The sequence below is a fragment of the Scylla paramamosain genome, chromosome 15 (genome assembly GCF_035594125.1).
Source record: "Scylla paramamosain isolate STU-SP2022 chromosome 15, ASM3559412v1, whole genome shotgun sequence".
Classification (NCBI taxonomy): Eukaryota; Metazoa; Arthropoda; class Malacostraca; order Decapoda; family Portunidae; genus Scylla; species Scylla paramamosain.
The window spans coordinates 23,778,512-23,801,380 of record NC_087165.1 but is presented as its reverse complement, the minus strand read 5'-3'; the positions used below and the strand labels follow the sequence as shown (position 1 = coordinate 23,801,380).

At 48.0% G+C, this 22,869-nt stretch overlaps 1 protein-coding gene across 1 annotated transcript in view; it reads right to left on the bottom strand.

Annotated features, from left to right (window-relative positions):
• LOC135107708 (optomotor-blind protein-like) overlaps positions 1–22,869 on the bottom strand; it is a 169,569-nt gene that overhangs the window by 30,277 nt on the left and 116,423 nt on the right.

Below are 22,869 nucleotides of genomic sequence, written 5' to 3'. Positions count from 1 at the left end.
AAAAAAATAAATCAATAAACAAAAAAAAAAAAAAATTCCCTCATCACCACCAATCACCTACCAACACCACAAACACCACCACCACCACCACCACTGCCCAGCCTGCAATATCAACAACCTCTTGCAACCATCCACCACTGCCGCCGCCGCCGACCACCACCACCACCGCCTATTACAAGCCCCCACCACTCATCTATCACCACCACCACCACCACCACCACCACCACCACCACCGCCACTGCCTGACATCGTAAATTGGAGGTTCGATACGAAAATCCGCTACAACCCACAACTATATCAGGTTTTCTATTAACATTTATCGTGAGGCGGGAGGAATGGTGCGGGAGGAGGAGGAGGAGGAGGAGGAGATGAAGGGGTGCAGGAGGAGGAGGAGGAGGGGATGGGTATACTGGAAATATTACTCTTAGTACTCCTCCCTCTCCCTCTCTCTCTCTCTCTCTCTCTCTCTCTCTCTCTCTCTCTCTCTCTCTCTCTCTCTCTCTCTCCGTCCCTTCTCTCCCGTGTTATTTATACCTCTATTATTCCCTGCTACCGTTTTTCATTGTTTTCGGAAGTGAAGGAGAGAGAGAGAGAGAGAGAGAGAGAGAGAGAGAGAGAGAGAGAGAGAGAGAGAGAGAGAGAGAGAGAGAGAGAGAGCAGAGTAAATCCACAAGAGATTAAGAGAAGGCCGCGCGCCACAACTGCCTGTGACAATGGTGTTGAGTGAGGCAGAACAGAGGACGAGGTGGCTTCCAGTACAGGTCAGCTGATTAGTTACATGCAAATCCAGCTCTCTCTCTCTCTCTCTCTCTCTCTCTCTCTCTCTCTCTCTCTCTCTCTCTCTCTCTCTCTCTCTCTCTCTCTCTCTCTCTCACTCAGCAAGGAAGAGTCATCGGAAATATGTTGAGAGGTAGCAGCAGCAATTTGTCGAAACATTGGATTCCCTCGTGTGAGATGACGGTGATGAGTCTGCGCTACTCCCGCCACTCCCGCCTCCTCTCCTCCCCCCTTACCTCCCTTCGACGCCACTCCCTTTCTTTTATTACCAATCATATAAAAATTCCTCTCCTCCATTCGTATTGCCGCAAGATTTCCCTTTACAATTTCATTCCTCCTCCACTATTCCCTCCCCCCTTATTATTTTTTCTTTCTATCTCTCTCTCTCTCTCTCTCTCTCTCACTCTCTTTTCTCCCTCTATACCGCCACCATTACCACGTTCTACCGCTGTCCTCTTTCTCTCCTCTCTCTGTCTCCCTCTCTTGCAGTTCCCCCTTCCTCTTGACTTTCTATCGAATCCTTGGTCTTTTCCACTTTGTCTCGCTCCCTTCCACCTAAGGTATTTTCCCCTCTCCATCTAGCAACTCCTCCACTTTCCCCTCGCCTCCTCCACCTTACAACTCCCTCTTCTCCTCCTCCAGCTCTCCGATATATGCAAATGGATTGCCTCACTTTTACGACCTGCCTCTGAATCTATCGGCCGAGTCCGGAGTTGCTGGTACGCGCTGCGGCACTGCCTTCCAGTTTTCCAGAATATCGCCTCAACTTTCCAAATTGGCTCAGTCGGCGACGCTTCCAGGCATCAGGGGTTGTCAAATTAAGAGGGTTTTCGGTGGACTTTCGCTGGATTTGTGGAATTTCCAGAGTTGGGAGCGAAGAGTCTTTATTTCTATTTATTTATACACTGAGTCAGAGGGGACCCGCGCCACAAAGGGCTGCGGCGGGTGGCGTGGGTCTCGTGGGCCGCTGAGCCGCCGACGCCGCCACCGCCGCCGCCCCGAGCGATCCAGGCGGCGCGGGGAGCGATACCCAGAGGCAGCGGGGACACGCAAGCGAGCCCGGCGACTGGCTTTATGGCGACAAAGGCAATAAATTTGTTGCCTGTCGTGGCGGCGCGGAGGACGGAGGCGCCGCTGGATGGCCGGAGCCCGCGCCCCGCCACCAGGCCCCGGGCAAGAAATGGCGCGCGTCCTGAACGCCCCGTTGCTCGCCTCTGGCCACGGCTTCGCCTCACCACTTTCCTCCCCTCACTCTTACACGCAGCCTCTCCTCTCCTCATTCCTCCTTGCGGATCCCTTAACACATTCACCTCAGCCCTTGTCCCTTGGCACTCTCTTATCTCAAATGGAGGTCCCTGAGGCATCAATGACGCGAACCCAAACAAACCGACCCCCCGCCAAGTCGAGGACACACTGGGACACGGCGATGGAAATTTCGGGGGCAGGACCACGAGCCATCGGAAATGTGATAAAACCCGAGACGGCGAGGCTACACGACCGCTGCCCAATTACAGAGACTCCCAGGCAGTGGCGGGATGCCTCTCAGCCAGCCCCAGGGAAAGTTAGGAGGAAATTACTGACGACGGAGGAGGGGGCAGACAAGAGAGAGAGAGAGAGAGAGAGAGAGAGAGAGAGAGAGAGAGAGAGAGAGAGAGAGAGAGAGAGAGAGAGACACACACAGACACACACACACACACACACACACACACACACACACACACACACACACACACAGCACAGAAACAGAAACTAGCAGCTACATACATAAGCACACAAAGGTAACGAATGAAGATATAAACAAAGACAACAACAACAACAAAAGAAAAAAAAACGAAAAAAGGGCCGAGAAACAAATTAAATCCATCCTAAAAAAAAAAATACCCCCCAAAAAAAAATTCCCAAAAAGAGAGAAAGAGATATAGACAAAGGGAGAGAGAAATAAAGAAACAGAAAAAAAAATAACACAGCTAGACACAGAGCGAGGGGAAGATGAGGATCAACCTGATGGGATATTGATGGAGGCAAGAAGGGAAACTTTCAGGAAGGAAGTAAAGAGGGAGGGACGCCTCTCCGAAAACAGAGAGAGAGAGAGAGAGAGAGAGAGAGAGAGAGAGAGAGAGAGAGAGAGAGAGAGAGAGAGAGAGAGAGAGAGAGAGAGAGAGAGAGAGAGAGAGAGAGATATAAAACGAAACAGCAAATTCTCTTTACCTGACGAAGGGAATTAAAGACACATAACATCTCACACATGAAAAAATAATTAAATGAACTGTGAGCGGAAACAAAATAATGAAGCCTGACACTGCGTCGCTATTATTCATTGGTTTGTAATAAGGAAACAGCTCATTTTAAAGGAAGAAAAACATGAGGATACATTAAGACCTCAATAAAAAACATGGAAAACATAATTAAATCTGTAATACTCGTGCAGCGTTGTGTATTCTCTTCACCACGCGCAATGTTATGTTTAAAGATAACAATTAATTAAGAAGATAGATAATAATGCAGGTGATGTACGTATGACAGGTAAGATAAAGAATGACAGGAGGAGGAGGAGGAGGAGGAGGAGGAGGAGGAGAATATAAAACGTTACAAATGAAACCCAAACAGCAACAGACCCTGAGATTCTTACGAGGCTGTTTGGGTAACTATTCAACTCTATTAGTTGGAGAGACATGATAGCACAGAAGAAGGCTCCTCCTCACCCTCCCCCATCCCTCTAGCCGAAGCTGGCCGGAAAAAGGAATTGGTACCATGATACAGAGAAAAACGTGAAAGTTGAAAGGAAATTAAGAAAGAGATGATGGTCTACTTCTACCACATATAATTTACATACAATCCTAATATCTGTGTCATCTGATAAGGCGCTTCCTTTGCCTTAAATCTGATTGAGTGGGATACATTTCTACTAGATGACTATAGTGATGGGTTAGTTGATCTGCAAGGACTAGAAGGAGGAGGAGGAGGAAGAGGAGGAGAAGTGATAAATAGAGTAAAAAAAAAAAGGGAGACTGTAATAAAAAAAAAGAAAAGATCCTAAAAACAAACACAACAAGAACAACAACAAAAAATAGAAAACCAACAATCATTTACATCTACAATTTTCTTTTGAAGCCCTCCTCCTCCTCCTCCTCCTTCCCTACCACCACCACCACCTCTTCCTCCTCCTCCTCCTCCGCCAACCTCGCGACCTTCTGTCGAATTTATCACCAAACATCACCTCTTCCTCCGTACCCCAGTCCTTTCCTTCCCCTTTGGCGTGTGCGAGTGTTTGCGTGTCTGCTGGTGCTTGTGTGTGTGTGTGTGTGTGTGTTTGTGTGTGTGTGTGTGTGTGGTAAGTAGCAGCAGCACCGCCTGGAAGGGGAAGGAAGGAGGGAGTTCTTCAGACACAGGCCGGCCCACACTTCCCGTAAAGCCAAGCAAGTAAGAAAGCATAACAAAGACGGAGATTAAACAAGTAAAGGTAAGGAGAGAGAGAGTGAGAAGGCAGGCGGGAGGGGGAGGGAGGAAAAGAACCGCTTATTACTGCGTCGTCTGCTTAAGCGGGTGTTGAAATATGATTGAAATTATTCCATCCTAGATCAGATGATAGCACAGCCAAGCGCCCTGACCCGCGCCGGCCTCTACGCCCCGACCACACACACACACACACACACACACACACATAAACACCAGCACGCACACAACCCAGCTCAGCACCACCACGCATGAGCGACAAAAGAAAGAAAGAAAGAAAAGAAAGAAAGAAAGAAAGAAAGAAGAACAAGAAAATGAAAAAAAAGAAAAAAAAACATTCACATGGGGTCGAGGGTGAGTGTGGGGCGTGTGTCGGGGTAGGGAGGGGGAAGAAAGTCTCCAGCTGCCATCCATCACAGACGTGGCGGAGGAAATAAAGTACGAGCTGACAATAGATGGTTCGCCTCCATAAATCTGTCCAGATTATGAACATCTCGCGTCTGATGTTTGTAAGCGATACCCGTCCTTATGAAATCAATCTCTAACAAATTGAACGTTTCATCTACTTACTCAGGTGAGGGACGGGCAGTGCTCGGGCCCGCAGGGAAGATACCATCGTAATTTATACCTGCTTAATTGGTGCTCTGATCCTTATCCTCGCCGTTTCGGAGCGACACCAGCGATTTGAGCCTGGGCATCGCTGCTTCGAGGAGCGACCCGAACAAGTGTGAGGTATACCGTAGGAACAGCGCGGCGCCGCTATACGATAACCTTCACTAAACTGTACTATATTCCTCCGACTACTAATGTAGCCAGATGTACGATGCTTGCCCGAGACTGCGGCGGTGATGGCGGCCAAGGCTTTAAGGGACGCCAACCTGCTGTTTACCGGCCGCCGACGAGAAGTGAAATACGTACGCTGCCTGGCCCGATACGGCAGGCGGGGGAGAAGGCCGGGCTGGGGCGGGGTAAGTTAAAAATGAATGAAAAACGTGTATAATGATGGCCATGACAGGACTGGCCGTGATGGAAGAGGTATGTACAGCAGTCACTCTGGGGCCCGGGCAGCAGCCAGGCACTCACGGAACACTCTCACGCCCGGGCCTGATGTTCCCCGCGTCCATCGCCCTCAGCCTCTCACCACAAGCAGCAGCAGCAGCAGCAGCAGCATCCAGCAAGCAGCCTCGGGAGCTGTGGCTGCTCGTTCCCCATTAGGAGAGAGCGGAGAGGCTCACTGCCAACAATGATTTTATTACAACAGGAAATAAAATCTCCAGCGCGGTGGGAGGGAGACAGGTGTGTGTGGTTTATGCTTGGGGTTTGAGACGCCGTTTATATATAAGGCGCACGGGCGTCCAGCAGGTGTCCCTGCCGCCGGCAGGGTGAGGCAGGATTTCAGGTCGACCTCGCCAGTCAGCCGCTGCAGTCACGAGCTGTATGAAATAATGATCATCAAAAGGCGCGTTTGTGTTGCCAGTGAGGTGTTTGCTCTCACCAGGTGGGCTCCGCCTCGCCCGGCCCGCAGGGGGAGCGCCGCTCAGGTAAAAATGGCAAGGTAAATGTGAGCAGCACCTGCAATCACAAAGAATACGGCCCAGCACAAACGCAATCGTGATATTAAACTCGACGAGGAGGAACCGAGGTGGCTGGGAGGAATCGACGGAGGACGGGATTTTGTGAGTGGAGCTGAGCTGGGAGATGCTTAGAAAACGCGGGAGATGCTCGAGTACTGAAGCAGGTGCTGGAGGACGCTAGGGAGTGCTGGAGATTGCGGCAGACTGGATAAGACTGGATCACTCTAAAAATATGGAAAATATCAACATATGAAGAAAATTGGCAAGCAGAAGCGGGCCATCGCTCACAGATCCTAATGGAATAAAGAAATATACCCTGGAAGCACCTTGAAGCGAGACTAGGAAATTATGGCTCTAGTTTAAACAGAAGGAAAAAAAGTACGGGATATGAGAGACTAGGATATTCTGGTATATTGTGCGCTTTGCTGGAAGGCGTTCAGCGATGTGATAGTTAGATGATGAGATGTAAATAAAAGTTGCTTTGATTTCACATTGATTAGAAATTTGTGAAAGAGCGAGATGGTCTGAGAATTACTAGTAATGATTGGATTGTAACAAAAATAACTAGTATCCGGCAAAAATCATCTTGGAGGAAACAGGAGGTGAGAGAGAGAGAGAGAGAGAGAGAGAGAGAGAGAGAGAGAGAGAGAGAGAGAGAGAGAGAGAGAGAGAGAGAGAGAGAGAGAGAGAGAGAATTAAGTAGCTGAAAAGACTCATGACTCATGTTGAAAGTGGTCGGTGACAAATGAGGAAATACAAGAAAAACTGAGGAGAAAAAAAGAAACAAAAGAGGAAATTGAAACAAACACAAAATTTTAACAGAAGAGCTAGAAAAAAGACAGATAATGCTTAGAAACCTTGAAGAAAGGGCGGGTGAGTGGTGAAGAGGAAGAGCTGTGGGGAGGTGGTGGTGGTGGTAAGGAGGAGGAGGAGGAGGAGGAGGAGGAGGACGAGTGACCCTTGTCTCCTACTGAGATATTCCATTCATAGCGTGTCGTGTGCGGCTCCCGACAATGGTAAGAAATTCCATTAGCCTTCTCCATGAGGCAGTCCGCGATCGGCATCTCCCAATTAACGCATGCCGCCGAGGTCTCCAATTAAAGTATTCCATTGAGATCTTGCCTTGAAGAGCAAACCAGACTCGTGCTTGTCCTCTTCGGTCACAATGAAGAAATGAATATGAGAGGATCGTACCCATCCGCCGGCGTCACATTGCTCCCAGGGGGTGCAGCATTCCCTCCCCCACCAAGCTCCTGCTGCTGCTCACATCAGCCCCAGCAGCCTCCATCCAGGTCACCTCCTCCCCTGTGAACATCCTCCACTGAGTCACAACTATGTGATTATTCTCTAGCAGCTGTTTCATCTCTCCCTGCGCACAGGTTCAGGTCACACCAACCCCGTGACCCAGCGCACCAGGCCCGCCGCGCCTCCGGTGGTGAGCGGTGGAGTGTGGTGTGCAGCGGCGCGACGAGCTGTGATAAGGAAGGGGGCCTGTGTTTTGCAGTGATGGGCCGTGATGCACTGCGGCGTCCGGTGATAAGCGGTGATAATAGTGATCTTAGTGATATAGAAAGTGGCCAACATGGAGCTTTGCCACGGGAAAAAGTAAAATAACACAGGAAAAGAGGTGAAAGCAGATGTGATGCCGGAGTGAATTATTTCATGTTTTAAAGAAGAAAAGGTACGGAAGAAAATGTCAGTAATCTGACGGAAATGGAGACAGAGAAGTCAACACACACACACACACACACACACACACACACACACACACACACACACACACACACACACACACACACATACGAATCAGTACAATTTTCTTCAGAATGAATGCAAAATTGTTTTTTAGTGTTGACTAACATTTACTAAAAAAATAAGAACAAAAAACTCGTTTGCTTAAATTACGCGTGAAGATATAACAGAGACGCAAGAATTACCGGAAAACCGCAGTGTGAAGACTACAAAGGATGGCTGAAGGAGTCTGGGCGGCTGTGCGGCGCTGCCTCCCACCAAGCTGCTGCAGCAAAGTTAAAAAAAGAAATCCGTGTCTTTACAGCGTCAGTGAACACAGTGAACACTGACAAACCGCTCTTCGGCGGCCCCGGCAGTGTGTTGACAGCCGCTTAGCACCGCCAAGCCCCGCGCCGCCCTCCCGCGGACACATGAATCTACCTAATTGGACTGTTCCCTACAATTCGCCTTCATACGTTGTGGAAAAATTATTTACATGTGTCTATTACGGGTAAATATATTACATTCGTTGTATATAATATCAGTGTCACATTATTTACTACAAACTGCACAGGACTGCTGCTTCCTGCCTCCTGCCAAGCCCAAGGGGAAGGAGGGGCGAGGGAGCAGGACCCGTGGCCGCGGCTACATAAGACTTGGGCTAAAAATTGTACACTTTTGTAATATATTGTTTAATAACTCAAAGAATAGGTTTTCTTACACGTGCTTTGCACGTAGGCTATATGTGTGTGATTTCCTTTGTTCGTTTGTCTGTCTTGCGTTGCGTGTGCCCCTGTAAGTGTGTCTGGACAGCAGCGGTGCATCTTGGCCCGCCGCCGCGCCATCCATCACCACAGCCAGTACTCGCGTGGGAGAGAAATCAAAAGTAATACCTTCTCGATTCGTCGAAATATTCAAATATCGTGTTAGCCGCCCCGGGACGCGGCGCCGTGATGAAGGGAGTCGAACTGGGGCTCCGAGACACGACACGAAGCACATAAACCCTTCCATTTACCGTCCGGCCCTGGGTAATCTCGGAACCCTTGGGGTCAGGATCGCATAGTTATTGGCAAGAAAAACAAACATGCATGGTCGAAACCTATAATCGCCCACCACTACCACCATCACCACCACAACCGCCATCATCGCCAGCATCACGCGATCCTTCTCTCCCTCCCTCCCTCCCCAGCCCTCCCATTCCCGGCATCTCTCAGCGGCGCCTCTGTCGTGCCCGTCAGAGAGGGAATTGGGGGGAGGGGGGTGGGAGAGGAGTGAGTGAGGCGGCTCAGAACTCCACTTGTCGACGATTTCGGATTTATGCGCCCAAATACAAGTAGGCGAGGCGTCCCGGAAGCAGCGCCGCCCCTCGGACTGACTCCCTCCGTGCCGTGTCAAAGCTGGCCGATACATCATTTCGTCCTGGGTACTGCCCGCTGCATATTACTGTGTGTCTTACGTCACCCACAGACCAGGACACACACACACACACACACACACACACACACACAGGAGGGGCGGAGGAGACCTTGATCAGTCCATTAAACACGCCGTGGTGCCTCCGTTTGTCCTACACGAGTCTTCGCTTATCAACACCCCCTTCCTCCCTGCCTCCTGCTCCTCCGTTCTTCCCTTCCCTACCTCGCATGCCCGTCCCGGCGCGCCTCGACCCTCTTCCCCGCCCTCTGCATATCAATCTCCATCCTCCATCCCCTTAGCAAGGCCTGATGGAGGTCTTACACATTTACACTATTACACTGAAAGACCCAACCGCCGCTGATGGCTCGGCAGAACTGATACTAAGTCTGGGAAGTAAAATGTGATGATAATGGTAGTGGAGATGATCATGATGGCTGGCGATGACGACTTTAATGGTGATGATGAGTATAAACTAATGATAATAACGCACTGGTTAGCTATACAGTAACAGTGAATTAAGAACTATAGCAACTAATAATATGTTTCCTCATTACCGTAACCACCACCACCACAACCACCACCACCATCATCACATCAACAACACAATCCTTCCCTGCCGCCCTTAGTCAGACATCTCATCTTTCCCTGGCCGGTTGTATTTCCCTCCCTAGTCACGTCCATACACTCAGTCTTTAATACTCCTGACGCCCCCCAGCATAGATGCGGCGTGTCTACAATACAACACAGGAAGCATCACCCTCCGTACCTGCCTTTACGACCCACACCTAGCACTGCACGACGCAACACGACCTACACTGATGGCGTGGAGTACGGAGGCGCTGCAGTAGTAGGGTGAGGAGAGCAGGGAGGCTGTTGGCAGGTGTGGCTATGGATGACAAGCGGGTAAAAATAAATGTACATGCAGCTGGCAGGTTTGTGTTCAGTGCTGCGTCTGGCTGGTATATGGAAACGGCTGGAGTTTGCGAGTACAATAGGCCGCTGAAAATATTATTATAATTGTGAATCTGGTTCGCTGACAGGCGCGCACACACACACACACACACACACACAAGAACACGTGGGTGAGGCTGAAAGGGATGAGGATGAGGGTCAGGAGGAGGAGGAGGAGGAGGAGGAGGAGGAGGAGGAGGAGGAGGAGGAGGAAGAGGAGGAGGAGGAGGCTGTGAGATTAGTTGCCGCGCCTACAGTATCAAACAATATTTATATGTAATGGAGAAACAAGGAGACGGAGTAAGAGAGAACACAGGAATACACATGAACACATACTAAAGAGGGAATAAAAATAAACAGGGGCAGGCAGGTAGATAGAGATGGATAAAAGAAGGCATGCGGTTGCCAGGTGGTGTGGATGGAGAGGAGAGGTGTGGATACCTGCAAGCTACCTGAGTTATGGATGAGGAGAAAAAAAAAGTTGGTGGACAGTGCACGTGTGTGTGTGTGTGTGTGTGTGTGTGTGTGTGTGTGTGTGTGTGTGTGTGTGTGTGTGTGTGTGTGTGTGTGTGTGTGTGTGTGTGTGTGTGTGTGTGTGTGTGTGTGTGTGTGAGATAACCAAGCTCTGCACACCACCACCTGCATCACTATCTTCACCATCACTATCACTACTACTACTACTACTACTACTACTACTACTACTACTATTACTACTACTACTACTAGTACTACAACCACCACCACCACCACCACTACTACCACCATACTCAAGGTCGTTCGAGGCAACCAGACGACCTTGTTATGTTAATGTGAAAAGTTGCAAAGCCACAACCATCATCACCGACACCACCACCACTATGTATAACACGAGCACAACGCCAGTCACCACACACACACACACACACACACACATAACGAGCAGCTGTTATTCAGATTTTTTTTCTACAGCTGCATCCATCAAACACATGAGCAATGCATACATAGTTCATATTTCTGCAGAGTAAATATCCCTACAACTGGAAATAAAGTATCAGCAGCCATACAGTAGCACGTATATTCGAGCAGATCCTTCATCAATATTCATCGGTGGCATTGTCAAAACTGCACATTCCTAAACAGAGTGGCAATTTGGCAAGTTTTTTTTTTTCTCTCTCTCTCCATTTTTTGTGTTCTTGATCGACCTTCTTCACACGTAAAAAATAAATAAATAAATAAATAAATAAACAACAAGTCACCACCTTCATCATCAATACCACCATAAAAAATCTACTTCACCACCACCAGCATCACCATGACCACCACCATCACCATCAAAGCAGAAGCAGCATCACCTTTCCTCACCTGCTGTCCTCACTAATTGGCTAACCACACTTGTACTACCTTTTATTAATAAGATTTGCAAGGATAATATTACGATAAGCTAGAGTAAACAGTACAAGACGAATGCGGTTCATTAGGGAAACCACCAAAGGCTGAAAGAAAAAAAAAAGAAATGGAGAGAAAAAAAGAAAGAAAGATGGAAGACAGGAAATACGTGACTGGTTAAGATGGCAAGAAAAAGAATGAGAAAAAAAGGGAAAGAGGTGGATAAGTAAACTCTTTGAGACGAGATTCATGATACACATAAACATTTTGAATAAAGAGGGAGGTAGGGATAAGAAGATAACAGAAAAAAAGAGGAGGAGGAGGAGGAGAAGGAGGAGAAGGAGGAGGAGGAGGAGGAGGAGGAAGAAGTACAAGAACAAGAAGAACAAGAAGAATAATAAGAACAAGAACAAGAACAAGAACAAGAAGAACGAGAACAAGAAGTAAACCACGACAAAAACAATGAAGAAACAAAAGAATATCAAGGGCAAGGATAAGAACAAAGAGAAGCAAAATAAAAGAAAGAAAACAGGGGTAGAGAACACAGAAGAAGATGAAGAGGAATGGAGCAGGAGGCGGCGAGCAGAGAGAGGCGGCGGCGGCGGGGCAGGAGGCGAGGAGAGGCAGGAGAGGGGCAGGGAGCGAGGTCCGGGCAGCGTGGGCCGGGACAGACGGGCTCATGAGCTAACAAGGCGAGGCTCAATTTTCGTGGGCTGTCATCACTCCCCGCCCACTCCAGCCCACGCCATAATCATACCCATCAACGGCATGCAACCCACCCGGCGACCCACCACCACCACCACTACCACCATCATCACCACTACCTCCACCACCCTCCGCCGGGCGCTCCGTAGGGGACGTGGCTCGCATCACCGCCGCGTGGATGGCTGTTCTCCTGACTTATCCACATGCTACGCCACATCTACTTCACCTGTAAGTACTCCACCTCACCTGCGTGCATACCTGCCCGCCGCCAGCCCCTCCTTGGATGACACCCTACACATGCGAGGCTAATACGCCACCCTACGCACAAGACGTGTATACATATGCTCATTTGTGCGACTCATTATTTATACATCTATAGCCTGTACATCCATCCATGACCTAGTACAATAATCCCCAATCCATAATCCATTCCATCTCTCTCTCTCTCTCTCTCACACACACACACACACACACACACACATACATTCTTCCTTGAGTGTCTTTTTTTACCCGAAGTGTAATCATCCTATTAACCAGGCGGCCCCCGGCCCTCAACACTCCTCCTCCCATCCAGCCTACCTCGACCCGCTGCAACCCACCACGAAGAAGCTCTATGGTATCCCTCTAATCACCAATCGGCCAGTGCTCGCTGCTCGGACCTCGGTGCACCGGCGAGGAGGAAAGTTAATTTTTACTGCGTATGAACAAACAGGAAGGAATAATGTTGAGATATTTTTTTTCGTGGAGATTGGACTAATAGTTGTGGTATTGGTAGTGGTGGACGTATCAATAGGTGGATGGCCATAAGGTGGCGCATGAATTTACATAAAGTGTGTGGATGCATGGAAGCTGGTTTAGGATGCTGTGCCGTTGTGGGGAGAATGAGTGGCGGTGAAATGGTAAATCAATGCACGTGGTGAATGAACTGCATGGATGAGACTGAGTGTGTGTGTGGGAGGGTGGATGAATGTGTGAGGTAAGGGATGGTGGATGGACGTGTGGGTGAGTGTGTGTGGGAGATGAGAGAATGGCGGCTGATGACCATGCATACGATGAATGTATGAATGCGACTGAGTGTAGAGGAGATGCTAGCGTGGAAGTATGTGGGAAATAGTTAACAGTGGATCAGTGTGAGCCTCTGCTGACATCCACTGATTGGCTTCCTCCACCCCAAGGCTCAGTCTCTTGCATCAGCCCAACGCCACCTCAGCCCTGCCCGAGCGGTGGGCGCGGCGTGTATTACAGTTCATGGGCTCCTCATCCTCTGGCGTCTATTCGTCTGGGCTTTAAAAATATAACACAACTCAGTTTTGGGTTCAGAGCAATCTCCAGCGGGCTTTCTATTCCCTTGATCACCTCTATAAGGTTCCTTCATATCTCACCACAAATGCCCGGTTCTCTATTACACCTCTCGTTCTCTTCTCCACTCAAACTTCCCCCCCGCCCTCCGCCTCCACTCCATCACCTGCCCGCTGCTCTCATTCCATAGCGATGCCACAGCTCTCCGTAGACACTCAGCCTCACACCACATTGCAGAAGATACTGAAAATGAACAAAGAGGATGCCAGACAGGACGCAGGGGCAGCGGTCGCCACACGAGTACTGCCGACGTGAGATAACTTTCGGACATGACGTCAGGGGATACATTGCACCCGCCGCCAGCAAGACGCATTGCCCCCATAGCGACGGGTGACTGTCTGCAGCCGGAGGTGTTGTCGACCACCAGCGTCCTCGGTTACCATGACAACGACCCCATGAAGCTCCTTCAGTCAGGGAGTCGACGTGTAGCGGAAAGGGCGCCTGAGATGGCTCCACATGAACGTTTCTTTGGGGATGATGAAACGTTATTGTCTGGACGTTTACCTGACGGCCTCCAAGGGAACGTTAGCGTGATAGAGCGGTATTAGGTGAGCTGGCCGGATGGTTCTTCTCCGAGATGACGAAACGTTTGAAAGGACGTTAACATGAACATATGTTACCGGATGAAGGAATCTTATGGATATCATCCCCTCAAGTCGCCTCCTGACGTGACGCAACGTTTGACGCGGACGTAAACACGGGGATTTGGTGGAGAAAACTTGTGTTATTTAGCTCATAGGATGACTTTTTCGCAGCTCTATAGCGCGTGGTGATAGAAATATTTAGAGGGAAGATAATGTTTGCAGGATCAGGCCGCAAAAATACGAGGCGTGAAATTAGCGTGCCGCGTGTGTGATCTGCTCGGCCAGGCAACAACCCGAGGCTCGGTATTGGCGGCGGGGGCTAGGCGCCGCCTTTGAGGGGCCACCCGCCCGTTATTAATCACCACGTGGAGAAGCGACGCCGAAATATGGCAGGATATTATGACGATATCTAATTAATTTTGCCCATCAAAGCGTCGAAGGGCGTGGCGGCAAGTAATTCGTTTTGATGTATTTCATCACCTTTTAAAATCGGTGAGTGTGTAGCGTATGTGCGGCGAGCCAGCCAGAGCCTCAAGTGATCTCCGTGAGGGGGACCTGGGGACGTGAGACCAAACAGTTATTGCTGCAGGAAGATCGCAGGTGCAAGTCTAAGCGTGTGATATATCTATCGCACTAACCTTCCTGTCGAACTGTTAAGGTAATATGACAGCAAGAGAGACAAATTCCACCGTAACCAATATCAAGGAAGAAATCATGTCCATGAGCGATGGAAAAACAAAAACAAAAAAAAATTGAGTGGAATTTCCTGAAAGGGTCGGAACCCCCTCTCCCCCCCCGCCGCCCTATACCACAACGCTCCAGCTCAGGAAGTTTGTCTTCAAGTGATAGTAAAGATTGGCACGCCAAAAGGAATGCAAGTGGAAAAAAGATCGGATCAATACCAACCCTGAACTCGTCCCTCCAAAGAAGAAAACTTAATTTTTGTAAAGAAAGGAGTTGAGAGAAACACTGTTACGAGGTGGCTGCTGTCAATTTAGATATTGAATATAGATATGACAATACTAATGCGACGATTTATTTCAGTATTTAAAATTTTACATTTATTCGGACGGATATAATAAACTGGCTATCACGATCCTTAATTAAGGCTTCTCGGGGAGGAAATTGACTGCGTGTTTCTATAATTATGCTTTTGGTGTCAAGACTTGGCCATCACTCTCCCTCAGTTTACATTATTGATAATTTTTTTCCACAAAGCCTCATTAGTCCAGGCTCGATATCAATTACTCTTTACTTTGTGTGGAAAAAATCGGAGTCCGTGCTGATGGTGACGCGCCCCACGCCAGGCCTCGCTGCACGCCTGGATACTTCTGCAATTTTTGACAACTTTGCAAAATGCATATCCCTTTTATAATTGTTCAGAATGCCGGGGGCCAGCAGGTGCTCCAGGAAGTTCGGAAGTTGAGCCAGTGAGTTGGTCCAGCACACAGCAGACAGCGGGCAGGACGCGGCTGGATAATGCCAGAGGCCGACTCGCTGCTCTAAGGGTCCCGACACGCCGCTACCACCACCACCACCACCTCCTCCTGGCAGGCTTTCTTATGGCTGCCCCAGGAGTCCGCGGCGCCTCGGTATGTGGTGCCATCTAGCGGCGCGTGGGGAAGCCAGCCGCCCGCTCCTCCATACCCTCCTACACCCGCCGTCCTCCCTCACCCTGGCCGCCTCGTCCCGCGCCCCAACCCCCTCCCGCACCTCGACCCTGCCCTTCTGCGTCTCTGCCGGGCTGGGAGGTCCGGTCGGTTTTTAGACGTTTGTAAGAGGGCTATGGCGTGCAGGGAGGGGCAGGGATGCGGGACGGCCCCTACTGGACACCATCACTCACGCCCCTCGCCCCCCGCAGGCCAGGATTGATTTTTGTGGAATTTGGGTTTTTTCCTCCCTGCCTCCCACCCTCCCTCTCACCCTTCCTCCCTCTCTCGATCGTAGTTCCTCCCGTCGGACCCCTGAGTGGTAAAGACTGACAGCAAAACGAAAACGTCCGTTGTTGTCATATATATATATATATATATATATATATATATATATATATATATATATATATATATATATATATATATATATATATATATATATATATATATATATATATATATATATAAAAGACACACACACACACACACACACACACACACACACACACACACACACACACACACACAGTATGCATATTTAATCATGTGTCTCTAGACGTCATCAGACTGGCGTGTGCATCTCTGCCTAATAAGATCACATAAACAACAGCGCAGTCACAGCCACGCCGCCTCTGCCTGGGAGACAAGACTGGCCAGCCGCAGCAGCAGCAGCAGCAGCAGCAGCAGCCTTGGAATAAGACCAGTGCTCCCCGAGTTAGTGAAGGACAAGGTCTAGACTGAGGCCACCTTCACAGCGGCGGTCACGAACCTACCGGAGGAGTCAGTGATTTTAACAGGAAAAACAGGGTTCTCAGACTGGCAATTAACTACGCACCAGCCTACCCTGCCCCTCCTTCCTGCCTGTCTGCCTCACGTTATGTCACCGACTCCTCCTCATGTCGAGGCGCCGCCAGAGAGACGCCCATGCCCAGCACAGGGACAGGTAAGCTGAAGGCACACACGTCACTACAGAGGACTCTCTCTCTCTCTCTCTCTCTCTCTCTCTCTCTCTCTCTCTCTTTCTAAGTTACAGTCAAGGCCCTTGCAATGTAGAATATTTGAGCAGTACCACCTCGTGCAGCCCTCCCTGCCCCACCAAGCCAGAATGCAGTACTTCTTCATGCAAGCAATAACAACACCCAGGTGTGGGAGGCACCAATCAAAACGCAAAACGCACTTTCTTCACCCACAAATTTTCACTTTTCATTTGTTTCACACACAGTAATCTCCATCTCTCTCACCCATCGCTCCTTCCACTCCCACATCAGTATTACTTCTCTTAACCACACCACCACTGCCCCAGCCAACACCCACACTCTCTCTGGCATTCATCCCTAGTAGCCTCACCACCACTCCCACCCAGCCACCCTTCGCTTCACCCCGTCAAATGTGGGCATGTCCGTACTTCCATCACTCCACCACCACCACCACCACCACCAGCAGTCCCTCCACCCTTACTATATACCTGGCGACATCTTCCGTCCCCCCGTGCCTTCCCCCCGCCACCCTGACCCCAAGTAGGTATGCGGGCTCCCGGATTACGATGCTGAGGCGGTGTGGGGTCAGCTGCCTTTATGCAAATTAGAAACATGACATCGAGCGCTTCTATTTTCCCTTCAGGTGAGCGGCGCCACCTCGCCCCTCACCCACTAATAGCGAGAGACTTACGACTGTTAACACGAGGCCCAGCTACGAGCCAGAGATTGTAATGGTGCGGGGGTGAGACTGGGTGAAGCCGGGTGGGGAGGGGCATGGTACAGGTGGCGCGGGAGTGGAATGGTTGTAGAGTGTGGTGGTGCTGCAGTGTGCTGTAGTGGGTGGTCTGTATTGCATGTGGCCTGTGTGGTGGTGTAATGTGTGGTCATAGGCAGCAGGACGTACACACTGCATTGAAATGGCCTACTGTCTTCCTTATACACTCGTCTCAGTGGCAATCTTATGAGTATCTGTTTTAGAAATGCTTGCAAAGACTTTTATATGTATTTTTTTTCTGAAATAAACACTTTTATTTTAATTTATTTTTCTGTAATGACATATATTTCTGTAGTCTGCAAGCTATTATTATTATTATTATTATTATTATTATTATTATCACCATCATCATCGTCATTATTAAGTGCTGTTTTTAGCAAGACTATTATAACAACTAACAACAAGCAAAAAAAAAGTGAAGAAAAGGAGATGTGAATGACGAGTTTGTGAATGGGAAGAGAAACGAGAACATAAGAGCAAATAGACAGAATAAGAATGAGGAAGGAGGTAGGGAATGCAAGATGGATGCAGTAGAGACATACGGCAGGAGGAATGATACGAAAGGGAATGAGAGGAAGGAAGGACAGGTGAAGAATGTATGCAATAATGGAGGTAAGAAGAAGAAGGAGGGAGAATAAGTAAAATAGACGATAAAAGGTACAAAGGGGGTAATGAGTAAATGTGGGAGAAGGAAATGGAAAGAAAATGGGATAAAGAACAAAAGGTATGGAAGCAGATAGAGGAATGAGGTATGGGGAGAGAAATGCAGTGAAAGCAGCTGCACTGTCACTTACATTATTCGTGTGTGTGTGTGTGTGTGTGTGTGTGTGTGTGTGTGCGAGGGTCAATCTCATTCAAACTGCTTTTAAGAATGACTGAGGTTGTTACTGAATTAATAATACTAACTGCCATAATACGCAAGCTTATCAACTGACAATCCAAACATCAGAACACCAATAAACATTACGAGTGACAATGACAGAAATAGTGATAATGATGATAACGGTGACGGCGATGATAATGTCAATGGTAGGCTGACTACGTATGGTGACGATGACAGAAGTGCTGATGGTGATGGTATTAGTAACAGGTAACTCACGCTTGCCAGGTAACGCTAACACACACCAGCCGGTACTCACCTGTGAAAGAGAAAAAAAGACATTCATTAGACAACAGTATAATGAAATTTTCACACATAGAGAGGAGGAAAAATAATGGTCTGTACCTTAACAAACACAACAGATCACACACCAAAGGAAGAAAACAGAAGGAAAAAAAAGGAGAAAGCAATTAGACCAGCGAAAAAAAAGATCTACATATTTCAAACATTAGAAACAAAACATAAAAAAAAGATATATACAAAAATACACAGCAATTAGACCAGAAACCTCATGATCATACAAGGAATGCCATGTGGAGGCTTGATAGCTTCTTGCAGCTTTTCATATTTTTTTCTTATACTCTAACTAATCTTCACCAAACAATAGAATCCAGACTTGAACAGACAGACGCACAGCAAGACTAAATAAGCAGGAATATGTGTTTCTGTGGAGCGACGTAAGTAAGTAAGCAAATATTTATTGCTAATGATACTGCAAAACGTCACTTTAAGTAGGTGAAGGGTGTATAGTTAGTATTAGTGTTAGTTATAGCTGTGCGGTGATCCCCCTCTTCTTATGACTACAGGGTTCCTCTTCTCTTTCCACATCTGCACAGACTCACCCTGCCCAAAAGCACATAAAATTGGCTTTGATTATTATTATTATTATCATTATCATGTCATCATCATCATCATCATCGCTCACCACCACCACCACCACCACCACTACTACTACTACTACTACTACTACTAATACTACTACTACTACTACCACTGCTGCTGCTACTACTACTATTACTCAAGAAAGTGAAAGGCCAAGGGCTCCCGTAAAACAGCCGCATACTTAGCAGGGAAGAACAGCAACACGTCGTAAAGCTGTTTAAGGGACCGGAGGGAGAGAGAGAGAGAGAGAGAGAGAGAGAGAGAGAGAGAGAGAGAGAGAGAGAGAGAGAGAGAGAGAGAGAGAGAGAGAGAAATGCCCCAAATAAAAAAGTGACTTCGCTCTACTCTCTGCCTGGCGGCGGCTTCCTGGGAGGAGGAGGAGGAGGAGGAGGAGGAGGAGGAGGAGGAAGAGGAGGAGGAGGAGGAATGTACAGCCTGTGAACATTTTACGTTTTTCACGCGCTTTCGAGAGCAGTTTATTCATTTGTTAAGAAATAAAATGTGACTTTCTTATTTTATTCTCTTTATGTGTACATGTTATTGTTGTAGCGGTTGTTGTTGTTGTTGTTGTTGGTGGTGGTGGCGGTGGTGGTGGTGGCGTTTTTGTTGTGCTCGTTGCTGTTTTGTTTATTTTTGTTACGCGAGAACAAGCTCTTTACAGAAGCTATTCTCTCTCTCTCTCTCTCTCTCTCTCTCTCTCTCTCTCTCTTCTTTCCTAACTATCTGTCTGCCCTCTCCCTAACCTATCCACCCACAATAGCCAAACACACACACACACACACACACGCACATACAACCCAACATCCCCTTCCTTCCTTCCTCTCCCTTACCCCTCCCTTCCTTTTAGTCCTCCCTAACCCTTCCTTCCTTCCCTACCCTGCTTACCCTCCTCCCCTAGCCAGCCACCCACCCATCCCTCCCTCCCTCACCAGGTCTGCCAATCTCACTGACTAATTTCATAAAGTGCCTGCTGTATCGCGGTGGCTCGATTAAATAGCGCCACGTATTACGCAATTACATTTATCTTGCGAATCTCACCCCAATTACATTACCGGCTGTGGCGTGGCTTGTGGTTGACGCGCGAGGGGGTTACCTTTAATTAGGCTGATACTTTTATTGTTACCTGTACCTGTGCATCCCCCTCCCCCCCCGGTATCCACCCACTCCCCTTCTCCCTGGTCCCTCTCTCTCTCTCTCTCTTTACTTTACTCTCTACTCTCTTGTCTCTCTCTCTCTCTCTCTCTCTCTCTCTCTCTCTCTCTCTCTCTCTCTCTCTCTCTTACCTCATCACCAATGTGTATGTTCGTGCGTGTGTTTTCTCTCCCTATTCTTCTTATCTCTTTCCTATTTCTCCGTTCTTTCATTCACGTCACCCAGTTCTTGTTATACCTACGCATTCCCCCTCCTCTTTATTTTCTCTCTCCTCTCCTCTCTAAATATCTGACTGTCTGGCTCACTGGCTGGCTCGCTGGCTGGCTGGCTGGCTGGCTGGGTGGCGTGTCTGTCCTATGAATTCAGCTTTAAATGAATGGCAAAGGAGAGTAATGTGATTTTTTTTTTTGTGTGTGTGTGTGTCTGTGAGTGGTAAATGTTGGATTGCTATCAGCGCTGTTGAAGGGGTAATGATAATACTAATGGGTATATTGATGATGATAATGAGGATGATAATGATGATGGTGGTGATGGTAGTGGTGGTTCTTTATATTAATAGTAAGACTGATAAAAATACACAATACAATTAAAGTAAAATATGATGAAATAATGGTAATGAAAATAATAATAATAATAATAATAATAATAATAATGATAATAAATGACAACAACAATGTAGCTAGAGATAATAATAATGTAAAGCAGGAACACGAACAAGAGCGAGTAAGACAACAAAAAAAACCCAGCAATAATAACAAGGCCATCTACAATTACTACTACTACTACTACTACTACTACTACTACTACTACTGTTTGGCAAAATCCTTATGATACTAGTAATTGTTTTCACCTGGTAGTAGAAGTAGTAGTAGTAGTAGTAGTAGTAGTAACAGTAGTAATAGTGGTGGTGATGGTGGTTGACTAGTAGTAATAATAGTAGTAGTAGTAGTAGTAGTAGTAGTAGTAGTAGTAGTAATAATAATAATAGTAGTAACAACAGCAGCAGCAGCGTCATCAGCATCATCATCATCAACAACGACAACAACAACAACAACAACAACAAAAACAACAACAACAACAACAACACCAACAACAACAACTCAAGCAGATTAAAATTATATCAGGGTTAAAACACGCACACCTTAATGAAAAAAAAAAAAAAAATCAAGCAGAGCATAGAATTCTCCCTGAACCACACCCCCCACCACCACCACCACCACCACCACCACCACGTACTCACACTCCACCACCTCCTCCTTCTCCTCCTCTTCCTGCTCCTGCTCCCTTTTCTTCCCTCCCTCCACAGCCCTCCCCTGGCCCCACCTCCTCCCACGGTTAATTACACATCTCACGCAAATGAAGGAAAAATGGGAGGATAAATATTAAGAGGACGAGCGACCCACGACTGGAAGTGTAAAGGCATTAATGTTGGAAATGCGCGGGAGAGGAAGCGGTGAATGAGAGAGAGAGAGAGAGAGAGAGAGAGAGAGAGAGAGAGAGAGAGAGAGAGAGAGAGAGAGAGAGAGAGAGAGAGAGAGAGAGAGAGAGAGAGAGATGGGTGGAATGATAGGAATGGTGAGAACATTATCTCGTGGAATGTTATGTGCCATGTTGGGAAGAAGGAGAGGAGGAGGAGGAGGAGGAGGAGGAGGAGGAGGAGGAGAATAAGGTGAAAAAAAAAAAATTGGAATTGAGGAAGTAAATAATGAGAGAAGGAAGGAGAAGAGGAGGAGGATAGAATAAAGAGCTACTGAAGGAGGAGGAGGAGGAGGAGGAGGAGGAGGAGGGCGTAGGGGTGCGGCAGAGTTAGAGAAGTGGAGGAAGAGGAGGTGAAGGGGGAGGGGATGAAAGTGCATGAGAAGACCAAGAGGAGGAAGAGGAAGAGGGCTAAGTAAGGATTGGAAAAGGGTGACGGGAGGCTGGTGGTGGGAGGGAGGGAGGGAAGAAGGGAGGGAGGAGGAGGCTGGGGAAGGCTTGGGGAGATCTCAAGAGGATGCGGGGAGGACTGTGAGGACCCGAACAGTGAGCAAGGGAGAGGACGTGATCTGACTACCTAACCTGCTCAGAACAAACACCCTCCTCCTCCTTCTCCTTCTTCTCCTCCACCTCCTCTTCTCAGCCTTTCACCTTCTCCCTCTCTCTCTCTCTTTTTTTCTTTCTCTCTTTATTCTACGTCCTCTCTTTATTCCCTCTCCTTATACGTACATCTCTTCATTTCATTATTATACTTGTTTTTTTTTTCTTTGCTTCCATTAGTGTGTGTTTTTTTCTTTCTAATTCTCTCTTTTCATATTTTTCGTACTTATATATGTTACTCACATCGCCTCTCTCTCTCTCTCTCTCTCTCTCTCTCTCTCTCTCTCTCTCTCTCTCTCTCTCTCTCTCTCTCTCTCTCTCTCTCTCTCTCATCTATCTCCCCCATAGCTACGCCCCAACAAGGGTCTAATAAATCTCATCCGTCTCTTTTGCCAAGTTTGAGAAATGGTCGCCCGTAGCTCATTTAGCCTCCCATGTCAAAACACTGGGGCGGCGTGGCTCTGATGGGCTCTCCTGATGGGCTGGGGATCCTCTCGTGGCCGGGCATGATGGGCCACTCGGATGGGCGCAAATGTGATAGATAGAGGCGGTGGTTCAGG